Here is a 19,362-nt window from a genome sequence, read left to right as displayed (position 1 = left end):
TTCATCTCATTCCCACTAACAAGCAGGCGTGAGTCGTTCATTCCTCACAATGGAGGCACCTGGAGGTACAATCAAACCATGTCTGCCAAAGCTAGATGAGGGTTTTGCCCTGGAGTCTGTGAACCCCTGTCTAGAAAGTTCTCATGTGTGTTTCACCCAGCTAAAGCCCAGCAGAACAGACCTTTAACTCACAGCTAACGCTGAGAAGTTCCCTCAGGTCCAACAGAGCACCATGTTCTTCTCCTACACTCCCCCACATATGACTAGCAGTTCCCTGAAGGGCGAGGACAGCTGTCCTAGGTGCCCCATTGTGATGGTTTGAATATACTTGGCCTACTAAGTAGTGCTATTAGGAAGTGTGGCCTTGTTGGAGGAAGTTCGCCACTGTAGGGGCAGGCTTTGATGCCCTGTGCTCTAGCTCCTCCCAGTGTAGAAGAGAGCTTCCTCCTAGCTGCCTGCAGAAGACAGTCTCTGCTGCCTGTGAATCAAGATATAGAACTCTAGGCTTCTCCTGCAACCTATCTGCCTGCAGGCTGCCATGCTCCCCACCATGATGATAATGGACTGAACCTCTGAAACTGTAAGCCAGCACCTATTAAATATTTTTCTTTATAAAAGTTGCCTTGGTCATGGTGTCCCTTCACAGCAATAAAACCCTAAGACACCTTCCAAGTTCAGGTCTTTTGCTACCTGAATTTTTGTTTCGTTTTGTTGTTTCGTTTCTCCAGACAAGGTTTCTCTGTGTAATAACCCGGTTGTCCTGGAATCACTTTGAAGACCAGGTTGGCCTTAAACTCACAAAGATCCACCTGCCTCTGCCTCACAGGTGCTGGGATTAAAGGCATGGGCCACCCTGTTCAGCTAGCTGAACTTTTTTTTATAACAAGCATTGTTAACCAAAATCTTCCCTAACTTGTTCTCAGCAACTCACATCCCTGTGGCAGAATAGTTTTCTGGATTTGAGAGTGGATTGCTTTGTAAGTTGAGTGTGTGTGTGTGTGTGTGTGTGTGTGTGTGTGTGTGTGCATGTGCAGGGGGAGGAGGGGGTACGGTTGCAGGTAATATCCATGTGAGATCCAGGTTAGTCACCAGTTTCTAGACTTTCCCCCTAGACTCTTCATGCCTGCTGCCTTTCTTCAAAAACTCTGTCGCTCCCATTGATGTCTCATTTGTACCCATCTAGAGCTTTCTAGGTCGATAAGTAACATGGCTCCTCCCACCTCAGAGATTCAAGTCTCTAGGACAGGCTCTGAGGTTTCACTACAGGGACAACAGTGGCCAGATTGCATCTCCAAAGGGTGGACACACAAATAAGCAAACATTGCAAGCTAGGAATCTCCAGAATGGTCTTTGGCACGCTTAACCTCAGAAGATTAGGTCACACATTCCTCCTGACTCTTCATCCAGCACACTGGTCATTGGCACATCCCACATACAACACCAAAGTCTGAGACAGGCTGATCCTGTCATTAAGAGTTTGTAGCATGAGGTCTCAAACAAAAATAGCCCTGACACTTTCAACCTATATCTAATCCAAGGTGCCTGGCTTGCAAGGACACCATCAGGATTAGGCCTATGGATTGTTGACATGCATTCGTTCATGAAAGGGGTAAATAAGGCTGTCGGCTCCTCACCTGAGGTTCTAGATGCTCTGGCCAGCCATTTGGATGCAATTCTGCACCAGCTGCATAGGGTTGTCTCTGGAGGTACAGGGATATGGACACTGGAAAGGGTAATTGAAAGGAGCCTCCATCTGTAGAGCTTTGAGGAAGCCACCATCCATGTTGGGTTAAAACATTGCAGTATAACTTGTACTGAGAATTTTGGTTTCTTTAAAAACCCAGTTGTGTAATGTGGAGGTGGCTTTGTTTTAATCCCAGGTGTGGGATACAGGGCTGCTTCAGACTGGCCACCACCAGTAGGATTTATCTTGTGCTGTAGGAGGGGCGTGATTTTCTCCAGCTGCAGATAGCTTACCTTTGGAATTCTGGGAACTCCTGCGAGAGCCCTGAGAGGGCCTGTGGAGGCTGCTTGCTTCCCCCTGACACCCCTCTCCCCTGATACTGGTGGTTCCTGTTGCTGTGGTTTGTCAAGTGGTTGTGGGCAAAGAGAGGAGAAGTTGGAAATATAGTGATGATGAAGATTGGACGTGGCCCAAGGAACTTGATGTTCCTAACCAGCAGGAAGTGGTCTAAAGAGATCTACATTCCCTTTTCCCTCTAACCTTCTTTCTCACTTACCTGGTGTTGGGGGCAAGGTTGTGTTGGAAGGGAGTAGGTGGAAAGGAGGTAGAGATATAAGAACTCAATAAAGCAATCTGAAAAGTATGGCTACGTGGCTGCTTTGGGTCACCCCTCCCCCATATGTTACCCACATGTTTATGCCCAGTCCTGATAACCTCATGCTTCTCCAGGGTGAGCATTAGTGGAATTGTATTTCAGATTTGTCATTGGGCCAATGTGGGGGGGTAGGAGTGGGTAGGAATTCCCAGAGAGGAATTCTCAAGAGTCTCTAGAGGTTAAGTGATTTGAATTAAATATGTTGGCAGAACCTGGCCCTGATCACCTGCCTTCCTGGAAGGTCGAAGCCAGATCCTCTCAAAGCCTAATTGCACTGAGACCCTGGGTCCCATGACAGTTGTATAGCCTCCCCCAAAACTTGGATCCAGGAACTCCAGACAACCTTGCCCTTGTTTTGAGTCTCTTCAAACTTATCCACATTGAACTTAGCTAAAGACAAGTGCTGATGAAGACATTCATCCCTACCACAGAGCACTTTCCAGGCAGGGAGACTGACCATCAAAGTCACTTGTGTGACCCAAGCAGTCATTGCCCCAGCAAGGATCAGATCAAGAGACCAACAAATACTAAACTCCTTGTACTCTTGGGAGCTGCCAGGAGAACTACAGAAGACTGTGCATCCAGGCAAATGCTTTCTACCAACTAAGTGCAGTGATGGATTAGTAATGTCTGCCACTGTACAGGGAAGCACAGTGGCAGGCCTGTCATGAACCGTCAGTTTTTCACCTTACATACAGGGAAAGTAGGGCTCACACGAATGTCAGGGCTGTTTTCCTTGCCTTGGATCCTGCTCTCTAGTTCTTAACAAATCAGGATACTGAAAAACTGGCGGAGCCCAAGCATAAGACAATAACAAACAAGAATGAGTTTCCCGAAGTGAAAATCTCTGGTTTCTTTGGCGACTCAGTTGTGTCATATAATATTTTTCTGGAACCTGTCTTACGAGAGAATGTTTTACTAAGTATAGACACTCTGGTGTTTTTCTGGAGGCATCCTGGAAAGGGGGCTTGAGAGAATAAATGATGTTTGGAAAGGGTAGAAATATATAGCCCAACAGAGAGTGGATGGTGCTGGATAGTATTGGTATGCCTTGCCAGTCTTTGTTGGTTACTGTCTGTTGTGTATTCATAGAGAGAAATGCACCAAAACCTTCTGGTGGTGTTCCAGTGGCATCTTGCCACTTCCTTAGACTCGGGCAGATTGGCAGAGCCTTGTGGTTACTTCTGGACCCACCTGCACATGGCAAGGCTGAGTGCTTCTCTCAGCCACTTTGTGTAGGTGATTGATCAAAGTTGGACCACTGTCACAGGAGTGGGAGATAGCTTGAAGCACGGACTTTCACCTGTGCTCAGGCCTTAACAGAGAAGGGAGCAGGGGAGTGGCTTTTGTGGGTCTCACAAGGTAGCTGCCCCTGAGGCAGGATGTGTCCATATAATGATACCACCATTAAGTGTTCAAGGCCCCATTACCGAACATGCTTGACTAGTCTGTTTGAACATCCTCAGTTTCCAGAAAGCTCAGGCTCCAGCTCTGACAGCCCTAAGCTAAGACCTTGTAAGAAAGGTAGCATAGCATCCCTAAAGGCCAAGGCTTCCAACCCAGTGTGCACACCCTGAGCCTTGGAAGAACACAGCCAGAGAGAACCCGTGCATAACTAACTGTAGGGTTGTTGTTACAAAGCAGAAGGAAGGTGGCCCAGGAGAGGACCTGCCTAGTCACAAGAGCCCTGTTGGTTGCCTGACTTCTAGACCCACAGGTCAGATTCAAAGCCAAGAGGGTTCAGTGCATCACTTTTGGCTTGAAGATGGGTCAAACTCTGTGGGGCAGGAGGCTTGGGGAACTGAGGCAGTGACCATACCAACAAATCGTCAAGGAGAAGATGTTTGTCCTCCATTTCCAGGACTAGATTGTGACCATGAGCTTGAGATTTGTCCCCCATTCCCTGGGGAGGTGATGGCCCAGCTTAACAAATGAATCTCAGCATCTCAGGGAGGCCCCCATTTAAGTACTCATTTAAAAACTAGAGTATCGGGGGCTGGAGAGATGGCTCAGTGGTTAAGAGCACCGAATGCTCTTCCGAAGGTCCTGAGTTCAAATCCCAGCAACCACGTGGTGGCTCACAACCGTCTGTAGTGAGATCTGATGCCCTCTTCTGGTGTGTCTAAAGACAGCTACAGTGTACGTACATATAATAATAAATAAAATCTTAAAAAAAAACCCAAAATCCCTAGAGTATCTACTTTGGTCTACACTCATTGAAGTTAGTCACTTTTGACTCTTGACTGTTTGGAGGCATACAATTTATGTTTACACCACTGGTGCCAATTCCTGCCCCTGGGGTAGTCTGAGTGAGTCCATATGTAAATTAGTTTACTCTAAGAAAGGGACCATCTTTTTATTAATTGATTTATTTCTTTACACATAACTGAAAGAGATGCTATAGTACATAAGTTGTTTACAACTATGCAGTAACGTGTTGCAAAATAAATTATCTAGAAGGCAGCAAAAGTACATTGTGAATGTATATAAAACTGTACAGGTTTGAGGATACACTCTATAGGATTATTGGCTCTGTAGTGTTTCAAGTTATGTTCTCAGAAACAGAAACAAAACGTCCAAGATTAAAGGAAAAATATACAAACCACGTGGATTTGACTCCATTAAAAACACTATAGGAAAGTCCTGGCTGCGTACCTATGTCCAGGCAGGCAGCAGCCAGACTCTTGCTGGCACCAGTGTCCAATTCTGTCCTGGGGACCATGGTGGGACAGCATTTTCCTGCTTCTCTGACCTGAAGGTCATTGCTTATGCTGGAGAGATGGCTCAGTGGTTAAGAGCACTGACTGCTCTTCCAGAGGTCCTGAGTTCAATTCCCAGCAACCACATGGTGGCTCATAACCATCTGTAATGAGATCTGATGCCCTCTTCTGGTGTGTCTGAAGACAGCTACAGTGTACTCATTATATATATATATATATTCTGCATAAACAACCAAGAAGCAAGTTGGAAAGGGTTTGTTCAGCTTACACTTCCACACTGCTGTTCATCACCACAGAAGTCAAGACTACCAACCCAGAGATGGTACCACCCACAATGACCCCTCCCACAATGGCCCCTCCCACCCTTGATCACTAATTGAGAAAATGCCTTACAGCTGGATCTCACGGAGGCATTTCCTTAAGGGAGGCTCCTTTCTCTCTGATAACTCCAGCCTGTGTCAAGTGGCCACACAAAACCAACCAGTATTCTGAGTCCCCTCACAAAGCTGGAGTGGCCTGCTGATGCTCAGGCATGCCTGCTTTCATTTTTCTCCTCCACTGTTCGATGCCTGGGTTAGTTAGTCCATCTACTCCACAGTTCTCAGTCAATGCCTGTCAGAAGAGAGCATGCATTATTCATCTCTAATGGAAGCCTGGTTCTTCAAGGCATCAATGAATCAATGCAGGCGGCTTCTCAAGGCCAGATGACTGATGGAGAGTACCACTGCGAGCAAGATGGTACCCATGACTATTCAGGGTGGCGTGGCACTAGCTGTTCTAACATGGATGGGCTAACTTGACAGAGCATCTTCAGATGGACCTCAGTTTCCCCTGTGTGTACAGGGGGAGAAGGAAAGGTCAGATGATTTTGGATTCAGGTAGTGCTCAACTACTAACAGTGGGGGACTTGTGTGTGAAGATCCACTCCCAGAGTAGCTAAAGTGGCCAACACAGTTGAAACTAGTTAAGTTTTAACCAGCATAGGCGCCTCCAGAAGTCAGGTTTTGGAAAAGCCATAAAAACAAACAAAAAAAAAAAAACCAGAAAACCAAAAAAAAAAAAAAAAAAAAAAAAAAAAAAAAAAAAAAAAACCCAGGAGTGATTCATATCCCCACAGGCAGCAATGTCAGCTTGCCATGGTGAGGCTAGCTCTGGACTTCATTGCCTTGGGTGAGGGCTGGCTTCCTTTGTGTAAGTCATCCAGGCTTATAAAGATTTGAGGGCAGGATGGAAAGGAAGGAGGGAGGATGGCAAAGCCCCATTGGACCTTTGCTTGAACCATGCTTGGTTCTATTAAGACATCAGATGGGGCCCCTGGGGCTTGTTCCTAGGAGCTGGTCTGACTATGTACACTCAGGGGAATGAGGCCAGGAGCCCGTGGCAAATGTTTTTCAAGGCAGCAAGGAACTTGTGCCTCCAGGAGGGTGTGGATGAGCAACACCCAACTTCTCGTGCTGTTCCAGTTTCCCTCTTTTAGCTTGGTTGTTGGTCTCTGGGAGGCTGGCAGAGAGGCCTCTGGTGTGCCAGGCCACTCCTAGAGTCAGGTTGCCCCTGAGAAATGAAGCTTGAAGCAGGTACAGCTAAGGCCAAAGGGTAACCCTGAACACCTGGCAAGAGATAGGACCCTCCAAGGACAAGAGCCAAAAATATGAAGTTAAAGAGAGCCTCATGGGCCACATCTAAAAGGCAGCCATTGTGGGTGGCACCCCAAACCCAGACTCCTTCTGTCAGGCCTCCAGCATTAAAGCTAGCTTCATGTGACACGTGGTTTCAAGCATTTGATGTCAAAGACAGTACAACTTAGGTCATTAAACTACTTGATCTAATAGTCCACGAGTTATCAGGAATGAGGAGTGAGACCGTGTCCCATTCACATCAACTTCCAGAGTCTAATGTTGTTCAGGTCTCATGCTACGCCTCCAGGAAACCCAGAGGCTCAGAGTTCCGGCTCCTAAAACTGTGGATTCCCCCACCCCCTTCATATAACCATTTCACGATAGTTGGAGAAAGTCCTGTATTAATCACTTGAGTGTCACATGCTGCCCTCCCCCCAGGTCAACCCCGATGCTATTAAAGGCTGTCCATCCTGTTCTGGACTTGGGTGGAGCAGGGTCACAGCCTCAGCTCCTTGCTCCTCCTCCACATCTTGTGCCAAGTGTTCAACGTCTTGATCCACTTTTTCCTTCTTTAATTCACCCCCGTTTTTATCCTTCTGTCTTTGCCAGCTATGATTCAGATCCACTTCTCTCCTGGGTAACTCTTCCCCCTCTATAAACCAGCTTGTTCCCTATGTGGTCTGCCTGTACAGCAGGGAGAGACTGAACCCCNCCCCCCCNCCCCCAACACACACACACACACACACACACACACACTTTCCTCTTCGAGTCAGCTCAGGATTAAGTTCTGCAGAAACTGTCCACCCCTCCCCACCACCTCTGCCAGGTCTGAAGGGTCACCTGTGCTCCAACCACAACGTCCTTTTCTTCTTGGCCTGTTTCAAGTCTTCTGACCTGGGGGACCAGTGGACCAGTGGCCTCCTCCCTTGGATGCTTCTCTGGCATCTTTGTCCGTACTTCCAAACACTCAAGCATTGTTGAGAGATGCTTCTAAGGATGCAGTGACTGCCAAGTCCTCAGCTGACGATGACCCAGTGGCCCACTCCTGCTGAGAGCATACTAGAAAACTCTCGAAAGACCTCTTCCAGTGCTCTGAAGGGCTTTAAATGTTACAGCCTGAAGCTCAAAGGCAAATGATTAGTGGCTTCAGGAAATCCTTAGCTGTCTCCACCACCCAAGGAATCCTGAGACAACCTTCTGAAATCCTCAGGAGTTGTTCAGCATCAAGAGTCCACAACATTGCCTACAAAGAAAGCCCATCCATCGAAGACACATCCAGTATAAATGCCACACGGTGGGAAAAGCTGACTTTAAGAGTGGTTGGGCAGAGGGAGCTTGTGTAAAGTGGACAAGACACCAAAAAGCTGAACATTTAGCAAACCTAGACTTTGGAAACTTAAAAAAAAAGTCAAAATGGAAGACTGGAAAAACCTGCCAAATCTGAGAACAAGTTAGGTGGTCTGGAGCGAGAAGAATCCTGTTGTTTTTTTTTTTTTGTTTGTTTGTTTGTTTGTTTGCTTTTTGTTTTTTGTTTTTACAGAATTAGGCAGGGAGATAGAAAAAGCTACAATTCCATCTGAATGGACAGGAGTTGTGGTTTTCAAATTTTTGGAGACCAAGAGCAGTGAGCTCGCCAAGTGGGAGGCTGCACTGATGAACAACGTAGACTGCTGCATCTCCAGTCTCAGTTCATGAAGATTAACCAAAGGCCTCATCGAGACATGGCAAGCACAGAGCATGGTCAGGATGTTAGTTAGCTGTGGTAAAGACGCTGAAGGCTGTGTAGATTGGCAAAGACTGGAACAGTCTTGTTCATATGGTAATTCCAGCACCAGGAAGACATCCTTGTTTTTTAAGTAGCTAAAGAGGCAACAGTCCCCTTTCAGCTCATGTAGTTATTGGAACTGGGTCTTCCAATAGACCCAGCTTTGAAAGCCTTCAATATGAAGAGGCACCTAAAACGTACCTGAGTCTGTAGGCCTGTTACCCCCATTCTGAAATCCTAAACTGTTGGCATTTGTACTATGAGACTCTTAGGGTATTTAGTTGACTGAGGATTACCATATAGTTTAAATACACTTAAAAATCTCTGGCCTTCACAGTATCAAAGTTAGCTTTATCCCTGTCCCTTTCCCCTCAGTGTTCAAGTGGATGTTTTACCATTAACTCAAGAGTGCTGCTGGAAGGCCACACCTTTTCATTCTAGCGCTTGGGAGGCAGAGTTGGGCAGATCTGAATCCGAGACCTGTGTGGGTTACCCATAGCTAGTTCCAGGCAGCCAAAGCTACATGCAGTGAGAGCCTGTCTTTAAAAAAAAGTCATAAAACTTTTGTATAAGACAAATGGGGAAGTTGATGTGGAGATGACTCATATTCTATGACCTTAGCATTTGACCTCAGTTCTTCCCTGGCTAAATTCCAGGTGACAGGACAAAGCTCAGTGGAGTCTGACAGTAGGGGATGGAGTGGTTGGAATTACACTGCACTGGAGTAGGTGGATCCTGTGCCTATTTTTGAGAAAATTGGAGTCTGAGGCCCTTAATACCCTTGCAGAAATGGAGGGGGAGGGGACATCTCCTTCGGGAGCAAGATATGACCTGGATGCTGTAGACTTTGTCATTCTTCTAACAAGAGCATTGTACTGGCTGGTTTTGTGTGTCAACTTGACCCAAGCTGGAGTTATCACAGAGAAAGGTGCCTCCTTTGAGGAAAATGCCTTCATGAGATCCAGCTGTAAGGCATTCTCTCAATTAGTGATCAAGGATGGGAGGGCCCATTGTGGGTGGTGCCATCCCTGGGCTGGTAGTCTTGGGTTCTATAAGAAATCAAGCTGAGCAAGCCAAGGGAAGCAAGCCAATAAGAAACATCTCTCCATGGCCTGTGTATCAGCTCCTGCTTCCTGACCTGCTTGAATTCCAGTCCTGACTTCTTGTGGTGATGAACAGCAGTGTGGAAAGTGTAAGCTGAATAAACCCTTTCCTCTCCAACTTGCTTCTTGGTCCTGATGGAGGCAGGAATAGAAACCTTGACTAAGACAAGCATACTATGGGCACTTACGTTTTCCTGAGACTCAGGGATAAAATGGAGCCTGCCTACCCTGGATATCTTGTCAATTACAAATGGCTGATGTCACAATAGACGTCAGAATCCCAAGTCCACATTCAGATGATATTCTCAGCTCCTGGCTCCAAGTTCAGTTTTCACTATAGAGTACGTGGCTTTGAACTTCATTTTCCTGCTGAAACCTTAAGGTGTCAGTGTCTGCATGCTATACGCATACCTGAAATGGTCAGAGGCTGACCCCAGGCATCCCTCCGTTAGCTGGCTACTTTTATCTTCAGACCATGGTCTCTCTGGGACCTAGAACTGACACCTTTGGGTAGCATGGGTGGTTGCAAGTCCCAAGAATCTGTCTACCTCCTCAGGATGTGTGTGCATCACCACACCAGTTTTTAACATATATTGGTGGTTTATACTCATGTACCCATGTGTAAAGCACTCTATGTCATCTCCCCAGCCCCCTCAACTTTTCCAAGTGTTAATAGGAATTTCTAATGGGATCAACTTATAAGACACTTAAAAATGTAACCCCCAAAAAATCCAGGAGTGACTAAGTATACACTCTTAATCCCAGCATTTAGGAGGCAGAAGCAAGTAGATCAGATGTTGTGTTTAAGGTCAGCTAGGTCTGCATAGCTTGCCCTAAGAACCACTAAGGGAACCCTGTCTCAGAAAAAAAAAGTCAAATTCAAGTCTAAGCAGGAAGGACTAGCCAGGCTGTTCTAGCCCTCTGTTTCTTCTGACCTGTGATACTATTGATATCTCGGTCATCTAAGCACCTCTCCAGTTTTCCCCATGGGAATCTTTCCCATTGTGACGTTAGACTTTCAAGTCTCCCTTATGGCCACACAGGTGGTAGTTAGTTACATCAAGGCTGGGGCAGCAGCCCTAAGCCTGTGTAAGACTCATACACAGCCATTAGTGGGATCTCAAGGCTGTGAACTGATGAACCCAACCCACCTGAAACTAGGCTCAATCTCTGAGAGTCATAAGCCATGGAAACAGAGAAGACCAGTGTGTGTGGCTGCAGCCAGTTAGGGGTCATCTAAAGGAAGACATGGCCATAGGGTGGCTAGGACGAGTCAGAAGTCAGAGGAAGCCAAGAGTGCAGGTGAGACTTCAGGAGGACCCATGCAGTGTAATGTCCTTCAATTATTGAGGTACAGACTCTGACATGTAAGGACCTATTCTGCCCAGAGGTGAATAGGGCACCCAGTGTTTGAGACCCACCAACAAAGGGGCCCAAGCTTCACCGTAGGCCACTGGCAGTGGCTTCAAACCTCCATAGTTGTCAAGCACAGAATCCAAAACGCTGGCATGTAGGAGGTGGGGGGAGAGGGAACCACCCTAACTGCTTAATGAGAGATGAGACAGGGCTTAGATCTGAAGGTCAGGTGCTTCACAAGACCTGAATAAGCACCCCCCCCTTTACACTGGACGATAGATGTTATCTTTTGATGGAATACAAACCCCAAACTGAAGTCTAAGAAAATGAGCTTTGCTGCATCTCAAGTTGAGCCTCAGGTGAGCATCAACCAAGAGCATCATGGTAATTGCTCTTGTAGACCAGTGGGTGCAGACGATCATGCTAAGTGATCATGCAGGAGCAACTAGCCTGGTAGAGGGGACAATCTATCCAGGGTATCGAAGCAACTTGCTGAATGCCATGGAAACCCAAAAGTCCTAGAGCCAGTCCCCCAAAGTCACAGACTCGGCGTACCAGCAGCCAGCAGAGGGAATGCAAGTCTACCTGTTTGTCACAGTTTCTGCTGTACACGCTGGCTCAGCCACCGAGTCAGCTGGCCAAGGCTGGTTCTTTCAGATTTGTGTGGCCTAGAACTGGGACAGTCAGTGATGTTCTGGCAAGTAGGGCTCGTGCTCCTTAGGTGCTGTCTTGTTTCTTACTTTTCAATGCAAGATGGCGTTCTCCTCTAGGAATGGACACATTGAGCCGTGATGGTTAATCTTGGCTGTTAACTTGACCGCATATAGAATCAAAACCTAAAGTTGATGAGGGCCGCTCCTGGAAGGTCTTTCTTGATCCAATTTAAAACAGGAAGACCCAACTCTAGATCCCGGTTGTATACCTTCTGATGGGCAGCCTCTGTAAAACATGGAAGATGCAATTTTTACTTTTTTGCCTGCTTACCCTCAGTCTCACTGCCAGGTTTTCTCCTGTTGCTTCGACACATTCCTTCCTGATATCAGATCCAGCTTATTTCACATTCCCCAACGTAGACTGAAGACCAGCTTGCCGGGGATCCTCCAAGACTCCAAGCGCTTGATGGGGAGTACAGAGGCATCCAAGCCTTGTGCACTGAGCTACTATCAGATACTTAAGTCTTTCAAGCTTGAGACAAGCACTGTGGACTCCCAGATCACATCTTATGAGCCAGCGTAAAGGTCATTCAATTTGCTGTTCTGCTTCTTTAGAGTGCCCCTGACAGATTTGTGTTACTAGGAGTGGTTTTAGAAAGTCCAAATTTTAAGAATTGAGTTTCTTTCGTAGGAAGGCCGGGTCCGTGGCATGGGCTCCACAGCTCACAAGTTCTGAGACTCCCCCATTGAAGTAGCAGGAGAGCCCTGGAAGTCCAGGATATGAAGTATTTGAAAGGTTTAAAGGTAAATGGATTTGATAGTCCTGATTCCTCTCAGAAAAGCAGGGCAGTTAAGTGGTCTCTGCCTCAGTCCCCGCTTCAGTTTCTCTCAACCACAGACTGTGACTGGGGCCATGGAAGTCAAGGAAACCACGTCTCTCCCTGAGTTACTTGTGGTTGTGGGTCTTCATTGTACTATTAGAGCAGCAGCCTAAACAATTCTAACCCTTCTAGAATGTTCTGTCTGTCTTGTTTAATAAATTCATATGAGTACATGTTGCATCATATTGGGCCTGTTGACTGAGTGCAGTTCATCTTCTCCCCCCACCCTCCCTCGCGCCAGCCTCCAACCCCCATCAGGCTATTCTCTTATTTTCTAGACTTTCATTCTCTGTTCAAACAACATCAAATCTAGAAGCCCCAAGTGGAAACCCTGTTTGCCTCATGTGACTGTCTCCAGTTCGCATGTGTTTTCATGCATATATCTCCCCTTCTCTTTAGGGAGGAAAGCATTTCCCTCAGTAGGAGGCTGGGGAAACAAGGAGACCCCAAGAGCCGAAGCCACAGCCAGTGTCCTTGGGTGCTTGAGTTCTTACATGTCAGCACCTAGAGGTAGACAGGTATACAGGGGGAGCCAGCTATAGCCCAACGACCTCATGGTGGATACAGACGATGATCATGAGCATGCCGTTTAAAATAGGTAAGTGGTGACCTAAAAACATTAAGTGCTTAATTACTGAATGATATGCTACCTTGGTGAAGTGGCTCCAGGTCAGTTCTATTATGGGGAGCAAAGGATGGGGAGTGTAGGGGGTGGGGGCAAGCTAGGATTGGCAACTGAAAATGCTTCAGCTTGAAATAGCCTCACATGTGCTCATCTCTAGTAATGTGGACCAGCCACCGCAGCTAGAACCTTCATATGGTTAGCATCTCGTTCTGAGCAAAGATTATGGCCAGCACCTGTCTCTGAGCCAACAGTAGAGGATTCGTGTCTACCCACAGGAGTGTACACTTACTCACAGTCCAAGGGCACCAGAGGAAAAAAGGTTGAGGGTCGGGACTCCAGTGGAAATGAAGTTGCCCCTCTTAGGGATGTGCCCCAACAAGCCTTTTTCAATATCAAGGAACTCTAAGTCTTTGCCTGGGTTTCTGGGGTTATTGCCTCATGACACTATACAGAGTATATTTAGTTCTGAGTTCTGGGGGCAACCAAAGACCCAGGGTTCTCTTCCCACCATGAAAGGGGCCCTGTGCAAGAGAAAAATGGCTACTTAGATTCCAGAATCTACGGAGTTATGAGGGACCCAGGTCCAGCCCACTCCTTGGTGCCCCCAAGCTAATATATTAGTGACTGTGGCCCTTGTGGATCCCAGTACAGCTCAGATGGCCCATGGAGGCCATTCAAGTAAAGCTGGAAGACTACAGATGGCGTTATTCAGGAGGTAATGAGGTCGGCATCCAAGGACATCTTCCCACTGGGAATGACTACTCTTGCTAATTTTTCTATGGCAGGGTCTCACTTTCTTAGTCCTAGAACGAAGATCTGCTTGCCTCTCTGCCTCCAGGGTGTGGAGATTAAAATAAAGGCACGTGTGGTTATGCCTAGCTTTGTATAGTATTCCCAGCTATGTCCTCTTCTAGGTGAATGCCTCAGCCTCTGAAAGCAATCAGGATGGGCTCCTTTGTGCACATCAAGGGGGAGTCGGATATCTGCAAAACTCTCGAAGACACATGTGAGTGATCATGTAAAGGGTATGTGACCACCCTTGGTAAGAGAAGTGTTTAAACATTGAATCCTCGCTACCTTGAGCCCCTCCCCTGACTCTAAGACACTTATCTGATGGGAGTAGCCAAAGGAGATGAATGGAGGAGAGGGGAGGAGGCAAGACAGGAGAGGCAATGGAGACTTGCCTTCTGAGTCATAATCTCCTAACACCTGAAGAGGTTGAAATGGCCTCACCTGTGGGCCTCTTTAGCTGCATGGACCAGCCTTAGCAGCTAGAACCTTTTAAGCAAAGGTTAGGCGTAGCCCTGAGCCAGCAGTAGAGGATTTGTGCCTACTCTCCAGTGTGTACACAGCCCAAGGACACCGAGAGAGAGAAAAAAAGCCTGGGGCAACTAAAGATCCTGGTTCTCTTTCCACCATGAAAGGGGCTGAATACAGGAGAAAGAGAGATAGCTTCTGGAATTCAAAGAGCCAAGGAACCCTTGGAGACTCAGGTCCAGCCCCACCTCTCATATGCCCCAGAGCCAATATATTAGAGATTGAGGTCCTTGTAGGTCTCAGGATGGCTCAAGTGGCCCATGGAGGCTAGACCCTCTGAGAAGGCTTTCCCAAGTTCACTCTGCATGAGTTTTAAGCTTATGCTTTCTTGTGACTGTCATTTTAGCAGGAAAATCCATTCAGTCAGTGAAGCAAGATGCCATGGCCCCTCCCAGCCAAGAGGAGCATGAACCTGAAGGAGAACAAGGCATGCTGACTTCAGAGTCCCAGAACTTAATTTCCTGTGCCCTCTTGAGCCTGCAGGAACCCAGAGTGCAACTATGGACAGCCTGATCTTCACTTCCAGGTAAGCCCACCCTCTCTGCCGAATCCTTGGTGATTCCCGTGACATTCTCAAATGTGCCGGTTGTCACATGTCTCTGTTGATGATGTCGGAGTTAATCCTTCAGAGTCTAACCTCAACCTGTCAGAAAGTCTCTTCTGCCAGAACTCAACATGAACCTGTGGGTGCTAGCAATGGAGCTCAGGAGGTAAGACAATGGCTTGCAAGCTTGATAAGCCGAGTTCAATCACTGAGACCCACATAGTGGAAGAGAAGGGTCAACATTGTCTTCTGGTCTCTACATATAACATATGGCATGTATCATATTGTGCACACACACACACACACACACACACACACACAGTAAAATGTTTAAACATTTTAAGAAAATTTTTTATTTTTTTAAAAAAGCTGGTCTCTATCTATAAACCAGCTCTAGCTGTGGGCTTGGCTGCCCCAAATCCTGGCCAACCCTTTCCCAACAAAACCTTCACCCTATCCCCTGGCCTTTCCCCTGTGCCCCCACAATGCCATGCTTGCTGACTGGATGTTGTTTTGTGCCTTTAACTTAGTACTATCTGGGTATCTGCTTGTGGGGTGGGCAACTGTGATTTCAAGTCCTTACTAAATGATGCTAAGCCCAAACTCAGGCTCTGACGATGTTCTTTCAACTCTGAATCTCTTTGAGCATCTTCCCTTGCCTCTGTTTTCCCATCTGAAGATGTCAGAGCCCCGAGATGTTCTAATGATCAAGCAAGCTCATATGTGTCATATGATCGAGTGTGGTCAGCATTATAAAAGGGGCCTATTTATTAACAATGAGGAGATATAAGAGTGAGCAAGGAGGTGCATGCCTGAAATCCCAGCCCTGGAGAGCTTGAGACAGGAGGATTTTGAGTTTGAGGACAGCCTGAGCTATATAGTAAGAGGCTGTCTCAAAGTACATTGATAAGGTCAGTAAGGTAGCTTGGTGAAAGGTGCTCACCACTGAGATCTGAGTTCAATTCCTGGGACCCACACGGAAGAAGGAGAGAACCAACTCTTACAAGCTGTCCTCTGACCTCCACACTTGCACACTGGCATGTTTGTGCGTACACACACACACACACACACACACACGGTTAAAGAAGTCTATTGCAATTGTGAATATCAGCCTTAGGGACAGGAAGCAGGCTGGTGGCTCCCAGAATCTTGGAGGAAAGAATGAGGGACTGAATGGTATATAAGAAACTTCAATTTAGACAGATACAAACTCTTTGGGACCTTAGAGAAATGGTGACTGTGAGACACTGTGAGTATATCGAACACTACTGGGTTGTAAATCTCAAAGTGGTTCATTTTACACCACAGGAATCTTTCCCTAATAAATGATTTTGGGGGGGAGGAGAGAACCCCTACAAACATAGATAAAGGAGGGTAGAGAAGAGCGAGAGAGAGAGAGAGAGAGAGAGAGAGAGAGAGAGAGAGAGAGAGAGAGAGAGAGAGAACAGATACTTGCTTAGCAAATCTGGGCTGGCTCGTTCCGGCATCTGTATCTCCCTCTAGGAATGTGCAATGGGATAGCTGCTTTTGTCTGTGTCTCCACTTTCCAAACCACACAAACTGAGAGCGGAAGTCACATGTGAGTTTGAGTTCAGCGACCCTCTAGGGTACCACAGAACACAGGTGGCAAAGCTTAAGACTCTCAGGTTTCAGGGACATCTGGTGATCTCCCATAGTCCAAGTCCCCCGATTTATAACCCTCTTCTGTGTGTGCACCTTCATGGTGATGCCTCTTCAGACATCCTATGTCTAGACTGCCGAGAGGATGTTAGGGAGCTGGTGTGCCCTTCCTGGGTAGCCCTCCTCCATGGCTACTTATCCCTTTCAGAACGATGCGGAGCCAAGAACCCTGGTGACCATGGGACCATGCCTGCTGTCAGGAATAATACAACCTATCTTAGAAGAATACAAAGTCCAGCTGGGGCAGCATCATTACATGTCACTACAAGGATGGGTCTCTGGACAGGAGCCATTGGCTTTTTGTTCCCTTCATTGCTCCCATGCCTAGAGCTATTATTGACACATAGTAGGTATTTATAAATACATAGACATGACTGAGTGGATGAACCGAAGGTAAGGATGTGGTGTGGAGGTAAACATGGGAAGACTTATAGTTGGGGAACTTGCTCAATGGATAAGGTGTTTGCTCTGCAAGCACGAAGACCTGAGTTCAGTCCCCAGAACCCATGGAAGATAAAAGGCCAGAGAGAGCAGTACACACCTGTGATGGTTTGTATATCCTTGGACCAGGGAGTGGCACCATCTGAAGGTGTGGCCTTGTTGGAATAGGTGTGGCCTGGTTGGAATGGGTGTGTCACTATGGGTGTGGGTATAAGACCCTACCCTAGTTGCCTGGAAGTCAGTCTTCCACTAGCAGCCTTTGAGTGAAGACATAGAACTCTCAGCTCCTCCTGCACCATGCCTGCCTGGATACTGCCATGCTCCCACCTTGATGATAATGGACTGAACCTCTGAACCTGTAAGCCAGCCCCAATTAAATGTTGTTTTTTATAAGACTTGCCTTGATCATGGTGTCTGTTCACAGCAGTAAAACCCTAACTAAGACAACACCTGTGTCCCCAGTGCTGGGAGACAGACAGATAGGAGGATCTCTGGGGCTCACTGGGCAGCTAGTCTAGCCAATACATGAGTTCTAGGTTCAGTGAGATAGTCCATCTCAAAAGATAAGATGGAGAAATGATTGAAGAAGGCACAGGTGGTGGCCTCTGGCATGCACACACACATGCACACACATGCACACACACATGCACACACAGACATACATACCTGCACACACACATATATACAGAGACACACACAGAGACATACACACAAACACACACATATACACAAAACACCCACATAAACACACACATACACCAAAATACCCACATAAACACACACACATACACACAAACACACACACACACAGAGGAAATGAGGTGAACAACAGAAAAATGTAAGCTCAGGGCCCAGGTCTGTCTAGTTTGCCTAGGGCCACTGGTCAGGATAAGAGTGCCAAAATTCTTTTAATATTAAAAAAAATATTTTATAGTATGTGCGTGCCTGCATGTATGTTTATGCACCAAAGGCATTCCCGGTTGCCAAAAGAGGTCAAAAGAGGACATTCATTCTCTGGAACTGGAGTTGCAGATGGTTGTGAGCCACCATGTGGATGCCTAGAACTGAATCTGGGTTCTCTATGAGAGTAACCAGTGGTCTTAGCCACCGAGCTTCCTCTCCCTCTCAAAGAGTCCTGAGCATATGCATTCCAGGAGACCATTCCCTCTGGGTAAAGCAGGAGAGTGGGTCACCCCATCCACTGATCTCTAGATACCCAACCCGTGTAAAGCCTTCATCATCCTTGAACCTCACTTCTTAGAGCTGTGCATGCAAAGAGAGATACTGTGTGCCTCTTCTTTCAGGGCTCCTGTGGGGAATCAGGGAGATGACGATATACACTGAGGAGTTACTCAGTGCCTCGCAGACACCTGGGACTAAGGGGTGATGGCTCTTCTCGATGCCTCTACTTCAGCTGGCATATGGGATTACAGGTACATCTGACATCTCCACAGACGCTACTGGATCCCCTTAAATTAAGATCCAGTGGTGGGGCAGGATGACCTTGGAAGCTGGGGAGGGGAGCCACCACCAGCCAGAACCATAAGGGATAATGTCTCCTGTCCCTTTCCCTGAAAGGAAGTGGTCTCCCCCTCCCCCACCTCCAGTGTGTGTGCTCTCGGCTCTCATATCTAGCTGCTTCACCCTGATCCCCAACAGATGTTCCCCCAATGCAGCTTGCTGTAATCTCAGGGCCTTAATATAGAGCCGGAACGTGATAAGTTCAAAGCGGCTGTCATCATCCCCGCATGAGGATGGTCTGGTCATTGTTTGGGACTGTCCCCTTCTGACTGTCCCTTGAAGGAGAATGTGTTTTCTCCCATCACCTCTTTACCACATATACCCTGCCTCCTCCCACATCTTATTCCTGCCCAGATGATAAGTATGCCTTAGAACCTTCTAGAAAGTGCTTGGTGGGGCTGGAGAGATGGTTCAGTGGTTAAGAGCACTGACTGCTCTTCTGAACATCCTGAGTTCAAATCCCAGCAACCACTTGGTGGCTCACAGCCATCCGTAATGAGATCTGACGCCCTCTTCTGGTGTGCCTGAAGACAGCTAAAGAAATCTTTCGGGATGGCCTAGTCGGCCATCAATGGAAAGAGAGGCCCATTGGACTTGCAAACTTTATATGCCCCAATATAGGGGAATGCCAGGGCCAAAAGAATGGGAATGGGTGGGTAGGGAAGTGGGGGGCGCTATGGGGGACTTTTGGGATAACATTGGAAATGTAATTGAGGAAAATATGTAATTAAAAAAAAAAAAACAAAACAAAACAAAAAAAAAAGAAATCTTTCGGCTGGAGCTGAGCAAAGGTTCTAAATT

Source organism: Mus caroli, chromosome 5 (genome assembly GCF_900094665.2).
Source record: "Mus caroli chromosome 5, CAROLI_EIJ_v1.1, whole genome shotgun sequence".
NCBI lineage: Eukaryota > Metazoa > Chordata > Mammalia > Rodentia > Muridae > Mus > Mus caroli.
The sequence above is the reverse complement of the archived record's forward strand: the minus strand, read 5'-3'. Positions refer to the sequence as shown.